This window comes from Myxocyprinus asiaticus, chromosome 38 (assembly GCF_019703515.2).
Source record: "Myxocyprinus asiaticus isolate MX2 ecotype Aquarium Trade chromosome 38, UBuf_Myxa_2, whole genome shotgun sequence".
Taxonomy (NCBI): Eukaryota; Metazoa; Chordata; class Actinopteri; order Cypriniformes; family Catostomidae; genus Myxocyprinus; species Myxocyprinus asiaticus.
The window spans coordinates 16,041,215-16,049,650 of NC_059381.1; positions in this window are offsets into that span (position 1 = coordinate 16,041,215).

The window sequence follows — 8,436 nt, forward strand, 5'->3', positions numbered from 1 at the left end:
ACTGTCCACTGTTAGTTAACAACACCTAATACATTACCTAATGTTAACGAATGCCAAAAATGAAGCAAAACATTAACACAGCACTCATCTTTTCTAAACAAGAAAGACTACATTAGAAAATGAGAGTGAGTAAATAATTACATATTTCAATGTTTTGGTGAACTATTCCTTTAAATTTATAAATAATAATAATTCGAATACACAATGCTTCCACCAAGTAGTAAAGTTCATTATCATAACCGCAGACTGTTTCTGGTTGTCAAACCATGCATCTTAAAGGAATAGTTCACCCAAAAATGAAAATTCTCTCATCATTTACTCACCCTCACGTCATCCCAGATATGTATGACTTTCTTTCTTCTGCTGAACACAAACAAAGATTTTTAGGAGAATATCTTGGCTCTGTAGGTCCATATAATGCAAGTGAATGGCTATCAAAGCTCCTAAAAGCACATAAAGGCAGCATAAAAGAAATCCACATGACTTTAGTGGTTAATCCATGTCTTTAGAAGCGATATGATAAGTGTGGTTGAGAAACAGATCAATATTGAAGCTTTTTTACTATAGTTCTCCTCACTGCCCAGAAGGTGTCGATATGCAGGAACGCAAATTGCCAAAAGCAAAAGAAGAAGAATGTGAAAGTGGAGATTTATAGTAAAAAAAAAAGGAAATAAATATTGATCTGTTTCTCACCCACACTTATCATATCGCTTCTGAAGACATGGATTTAACCACTGGAGTAATATGGATTACTTTTATGCTGCCTAAATGTGCTTTTGGAACTTCAAAATGTTGGACCCTAATCACTTGCATTGTATGGACCTATACTTCATTTGTGTTCAGCAGAAGAGAGAAGCTCTTACACAAATGGGATGGCATGAGGGTAAGTAAATGATGAGAGAATGTTCATTATTTGGTGATATTTTTAATTTTATAGTCATTCGCATCCATTTAAAGCCACATTTAAATTTATAAGAAAGTTACACACATCACCTTTAAAATAACCCAAGAGGCTAAGCTGTAACAGTATCCTCTCCTTTCTCCTGTGCATTGTCTATTATAACCATAGACATTTGTTTGATTTCCATATCATGTTAAACACAGCGGATAGACTCCACACTGTAGCTTCCTCAGGCTTCCTCAGCTCTGACCAACAGCAACATGGCTGACTGCCCATTAATCCCCGGTCATATGACACACACACACACACACACACACACACACACACACACACACACACACACACACACACACACACATCTGCATCTCCGGAAACAACATCCGCCCCATCCACATTCAAAACACCCTGTTTTACATAAGTATAAGCAAAGCAATAGCATAGCATCAGACAGGATGGAGGTCAGGGCATGGTTGAAGTGCTGACTATGCTCCATCTGTACCTGACTAGCATAAATTAGTGTCTTTCTTCCTTACTCAGATTCACTTTTAATTCTAGTTTAAAAACCTGGTGGGGTCACCAGCACACCAGCATCCAAAATATGCTGGGGGTGTTTTTCAGCAGGGAAGGGAATGCAAGAGTGCAATGAAGTATTCAGAACGAGACCATCATTTATTGCTTTTCAGACATGAATGTCATCATTATTTATGCTTTTTACATTCTGTCCATGTCACATGCCAGTGCTGAGTGAAGAGGATTTGTTGATGCACATGACATAAATAGGTCTCCCATCTCGAACGATCATATCTTTGTAGATGATATCATCTTCACTCCCCTCTCAAGTATCTCCTGTTAGAAGTCATTATTGTAATTATTTCTAGAGGAGCAATCTTTCTAATTGGATTTACATCCACTGGAAAAATCTCTTCCAACAAAACCTGTTTTGTGGCTGTGTTTAAAGTTTGCCTGTGTCTAGTTACACAATTCCTCATTAGCTTTAATCTGTTATGTAAACCGATTAAAACCTGCTAGTCCACCATAAACTAAATTACTATGTCACCACATTCACGAACGCTGCTTGTGAGATTATTAGGTCTAGCCTCGGTTTATCACTTTTACTGGTTCCTAATAGTGGTAGTATGTTAGATACATTCATATTAACACATGATTTCTTTCAAATCAACCATATTTTCATCACACTCATGTCAGCATGTACTGTCAAGGCAGACTTCCTGTTGCAGATGATCCGTTTGAGGCATTTTGCATATCTTGACCTAATTTTCTCCTGCTGCCAAGTAACAGCAGGACAGCCTTACATAGCCCTGATAGCTTTCGATGTGTTAACTGTTTTCTCATCTCATGTTGCTTGGGTGCATTTGAGGCCAAATTTTACCTGTTACTTACCAATTGAGCATCACTTTATGAGAATGAAGTTGCTTTGATGAGTGGTTTGCAAGGGCAGAGCACAAGTTTTCTATTTTAAGCATCCAAAAGTCAGGTTAGGGCCATCCTTAGGGCGATGCAACCAGTGCGGTCACAACAAGACCTGCTCTTCTCTTCTCCATGGCGATCGTTCCACAACTTTATTGTTACTACACTGTACACTGAAAAATGTTAACATAAAAAAATTTGCTTCATGTGTTTACATCTAAATGAACTGGTTTGATTCAAATCAAATTTGTTATTTAACTTATCTGAATCAACCTGACTACATTAGGTTACACCTACAAAACAAAATTTAAAGGTTAGGTCAGGTAGAAATAGCTCCTAAAGTTCACAATTACAGGTAACCCCTATTTTTACACTGTATCCACAAGTGAAACAATAAATGAAATAAAATAGTAATAGTGACAATATACGACAATATCCAAAATTCAGTACACATAATGTATATATTGTAGACACTGCGTGTATACTGACTATGCACAGTATTCTCAGTACCTGCATTATACACATAATATACACAATATACATACAATAATACACAATAGACACATATTATTGTCATGATTCACTATTGTTTTGCCATGTGTTTTGCCCCGTCATCTGTTTCCCCTGGACTACACTTCTCATAATTCCCTGCCCTCATCACTGCCAGCTGTTCCTTACTGTTTTCACCTGTGTTTCATTTCTGTGTATATAATGCCCTGATTTCTACCCAGACTTTGTGAGTTGTTGTGTTTTTCCTCCCGTTCCCATATCAGTTCCCAGCATGGATGTAACGTTTGTTTTATTTCTTAGTTCTGCCTAGTTCCAGTGTATTCCATGTTATTTTGTACCTTACTTTATTTCTTTATTAAAATTCTGAAAGCCGCATCTAGATCCAACTCTCATGACTTCCTTCAAAATGTTACAGAACAACTCGGCACAAAATGGATCTAGCGGCATACTTCATACAACTGAGCCAAGTGGACTTATCGATAAGGGAATACTCTCATTTTTTCAGCACCATAGCCTGCCACACAGGATTCGATGATTCCACCCTGAAATCCATATACTGGATCGGACTCACAGCTTGCCAGTGGAGGGAATTGCTGCAGACCGGATATTACACATGGGAGGAATACATGAAGCTAATATTAGAAACTTTTGCTTTAGAGGATCCTCCTCTTTCAATCCAGATCCCGGCTTCTGAGCCTTCCATGCCTGAGTCCACTCCACGCCATGTCACAGCCACGTCTGAGTCCACTCCACGCCATGTCACAGCCACGTCTGAGTCCACTCCATGCCATGTCACAGCCACGTCTGAGACCACTCCACGCCATGTCACAGCCACGTCTGAGTCCGCTCCACGCCATGTCACAGCCAAGTCTGAGTCCGCTCCATGCCATGTCACAGCCACGTCTGAGTCCGCTCCACACCATGTCACAGCCACATCTGAGTCCGCTCCATGCCAAGTCACAGCCACATCTGAGTCCGCTCCACGCCATGTAACAGCCACGCCTCAGACTGCTCCGTGCGTTGTCACAGCCACGCCACAGTCGGCTCCATGCCTTGTCACAGTCAAGTATGAGTCTGCTTCGCGCCATGTCACAGTCAAGTCTGAGTCTGCTTCGCGACGTCACAGTCAAATCTGATTCTGCTTCACGCCATGTCACAGCCAAATCTGAGTCTGCTCCACGGCATGTCACAGCCAAGCCTTCCGCGACTCCTTGCTCCAAGCCTCCCGTGGCCCCTGTCTCGAAGCCTTCTACGGCCCCTGTCTCCAAGTTGAATGATCTGCCACTGATGTCGGTGCATAGGGCCATGAAGACCCTTCCTCACAAATTGTCAGTGCCCACGCCTGCCACGGCCAACGAGTCAACGCCCACGCCTGCCATAGCCAACGAGCCAATGCCCACGCCTGCCATGGCCAACGAGTCAACGCCCATGCCTGCCATGGCCAACGAGCCAATGCCCACACCTGCCACGGCCAATGAGCTGGAAGCCTCGTCCGTCCCAGAGCCAGCGTTGCCAGCCTCGTCCGTCCCAGAGCCAGCGTTGCCAACTTCGGCCGTCCGGAGGAGGAGGAGAAGAAAGGCTTCTACTCAAGTGTCTTCCCGTATTCACAACCACGGAGGTCGTTTCCAAGTCTCTACCCATGTTTGCGACCACGGAAGTCGTTTCCAAGTCTCTTCCCGAGTTCACGACCACAGAGGTCATTCCCGAGTCTCTGCCTGTGCTCACGACCACAGAGGTCATCCCCGAGTCTCTGCCAGTGTTCACGACCACAGAGATCGTTCCCGAGTCTCTTCCCATGTTCGCAACCATGGAGGTCGTTTCCCAGTCATCCAGGACTCTTTGTCTTGAGCCTTCCATGGCTTCGCCCCTCGAGCCTGCTATGGCTCCGCCTTCCACAGCTTTACTCCTCGAGCCTGCCATGGCTCCGCCATCCACGGCTTTACCCCTCGAGTCTGCCATGGCTCCGCCTTCCACGGCTTCGCCCCTCGAGACTGCCACGGCTCCGCCTTCCATGGCTTCACCCCTCGAGCCTCCCACAGCTTCACCTCCCACGGCTTTGCCCCTCGAGCCTCCCACGGCTCTGCCTCCCACAGCTTCACCCTTGAGCCTCCCACGGCTTCACCCCTCGAGTCTGCCACGGCTCTGCCTTCCATGGCTTCACCCCTCGAGCCTCACATGTTATATTTCTTAGTTCTGCCTAATTCAAGTGTTTTCCGTGTTATTTTGTACCTTACTTTATTAAACTTCTGAAAGCCACATCTAGATCCAACTCTCGTGACTTCCTTCCAAACGTTACAATTATGCTGTAGGAGTGCACTGTAAACCCTAATGAGTTAGCAGAACTTAAGGCAATCAGTTACATTCAAATTTTAAGTTAATATTCTCCCAAGTTTAAGTTGATAGAACCTTCAGATTTTGATTTTGTACTACACATGCATGTTCATTGCTCTTAACTTGAAATATTGAGTAAGCTAAAACACATTTTAACCTTAAATTTAATGCTTTGGCTGAACTTAAAATTATCATGTAAGTGTAACGGTAGCCAGCTGGTATATGATTGCTGCGCAGTGTGTAAACCTCACTTTCTTGGCCTTAAGAGACACACTTGCGAGGCTGTAGGACTAGTGACATAAGCTCAACTTAAACACTTAAAGAGAGGAAACCTAACCAGCTAGTACAGTGAATGCTAGCATGCTGAAAGTATGCTAATTGCTAACACTATACTTCACTTGAAATAGAAATTACTCAACAAGTAAAGCAATATACTGTGGAACAATTTTAAATTGTTTCTGTTCTCAACCTATAAGCTCAAGCTCCACTATTCACCATAATTGTAACCCCCCAATGTTTTAACATAACAGAAACTCTTCTAAATAACACAACAAAACATTAACACTAACAAGTCTCCCCCTTTACATTCATCTTGCACAAAGACACATTATATAACAATTTTAACATTTACTTTCCCAGGCTGTCAAGAGTCATTCTAAGCATGCTGGGAAATGGAAATCTCCTCCCCAGTTTCAGTTAAATTTAAGTTCCTGTAAATTTAAAGAGACAAGTTCATTAAACTCAAAACAAAACAATTCAGGCTACTTAAAAGGTGTACGTTTCGTGAACTCAAAAGAAAGAGAAAGTTCTAAATACTTACCAAGGTGGATTTATTTGAACTAATTTGTATGATTTAATTTGTTCCTACTCAAAACAATTAATTATATTTAGCATTTAGGGTTTACAGTGTGGCAGGTGCAGAATGTTTTACATTATACAAAAAAACCTGCATTTATGTAATCCTCAATTCTGCACAGAGAGTTGGCAGGTTTACTCTGGGCCAATCATTCATTCTTAAAATTTCTCTGCCACCCCTGTACATATGTTCTGTGGCCGGGCACCCTGCATTATTGAGCAGCAGTGGGATTGTGACTTATATAAGACTTTAAGGAGATTTTTCCTGCGAATGAGCCATTGTCACCAAAACATTGTTTGAATATGCAGGTCATAGAGACATACCTCCATGAAGTGCATTAATATAAATGGGGGGTGGCAGCACGGTGGCAAAACAAGAACAGATCTGATGAGCCCTGCTCCTTTTGTGCATGTTTCCAGCTCGCACTTCACAGGTCTCATGATCGGGGTCAGAACAGCTGTGCCACAGCTGGCTGGGGTAGTAGAAAACGATCAAGACAGGATAAACAAACACATACACTGACACATTGTTTTTAAAATTTAGGTATTTTGCGCAAGCATTAGAGTAGTTATGACAGATGATATTGGGTGGCAAAAAGGTGTCCCTTCATTTCCTGCTCAAGTTCCGTTGGCTCAGGAGGAGTGGTGACAAATGCCAGACACAGGAAGCCTTCCCTCTCTATGTGGAGGAGGAAGCAGACAGAAGAGATACGGGCTCTGGCACCTGCTCAGATCCTCACCTCACCTCACCTCGTCTCTCTCTCTCTCTCTCACCCTCATTCACTGCAAAATTTATTTTCAGTATATCAGTATATTTTGTCTGGTTTTCCAGGAAAAATACAGTATCTAACCATCCTTAAAACAAGTTATATTTACTTGAGATGCCAAAACTAAAATAATAAAACAGATAGTTCTGACTCCAAATTCTGATCGGGTGAGCTGTGTTTAAAGATGTTGTGTGATCACACATTATTTATTAATAAGTCATGTTGCTACGTTGCTTGATAACGCAAACTGACGAGGAAAATTAAAAACAACACATCATTGTTTACCAGTAAATCTTAACTCTTAACTTCCTTAAATCAAGATATTTGTTTTCTCAATTCTTGAGAAACAAAACTACATAAGCTATAAAGACTTGTTTTTAGACTATATATCTTGATTTATAGGAATCTTCAGGGTTCAATACAAGTTGACAGCATTTGTGGCATAATGGTAATTACTTCAAAAATAAATTTTGACTCCTTTTCTTTAAAAAAAGCAAAAATCTGGATACATTGAGGCACTTACAATAGAAGTCAATGGGGCCAATCTGTAAATGTTGAAATACTCACTGTTTCAAAAGTATAGCCACAAGATGTAAACAGTATGTGTTTTTAACATGATAACATGATTTTAGTGTGATATAATCACTTATTAACCTTTTCTGTGAGAGTTATATGCAGTTTTACAAATTTGTTGCCATGACGATGAAATTTCAACAAACCCTAAAACCCTCAAAGGAGGAGGAGGGCGTGGCCGGGCCATGAGGGTGCACGGCTGGTACTGAATCAGACGATCAGCGGGAGAGTGAGATAAAAGGTGGCTAGAGGCACCAGTTTGAGGGAGAGAGAAAAGCACTTGGCTGTGCTGTGTGCGTGCTATGCTGAGTTTTGCATTAAATGTTATGTTGACTGTTCAGCCAGTTCCCGCCTCCTCCTTGCCCATCCTTTTACTGTTACAGACTGTAAAAATTATGATTTAAACAACTTCAAAGCTCAAATAAATCATGAGTTTTAACAGAAGAATTAATGTAAGCACTTTTATAAAATTACTAGCATCGTATTTCTGCCTTTAAATACTCCAAAAATTGACCCCATTCACTTCTATCGAAAATGCCTCACTGTAACCTCGATTTTTGCTTTTTTTTTTTTAAAGAAAAAGAGGGACGAGTCAAAATTTATTTTGTGGTAATCAACATTATGCCACAAATGCTGTCGATTGAGCTTAACCTATATTGAACCATGGCCGTAAAATACGCAGGGGACGTAGGGGACATGTCCCCTTCACTTTCAATAAAACCAAAGTTTGTCCCCCATACTTTTTCACAGGGCAAATGTGTTTACGCTGTGTCTTTCATACAGCAAATGTCTAAATGTGTAAATGCAAAACTTAAAATTCACTGGTCAATAATGTAATTAATTCAATAAACATTTTTAATCGACTGAGAGCCTTAAAAATATATCTTATATATTCATGTTCGTCTTGCGCTCATAGTTCTGTTCCCCTCACTTTTGAAATGATTGCTACGCCCCTGTATTGAACCCTGAATATTCCTTTAATAGCTTATGCAATTTTGCTTCTCAAGCAAAAGTATCTTGTCTTAAGGAGGTTAAAATATTTTTACTGGAAAACAATGATGTGTTGTCACT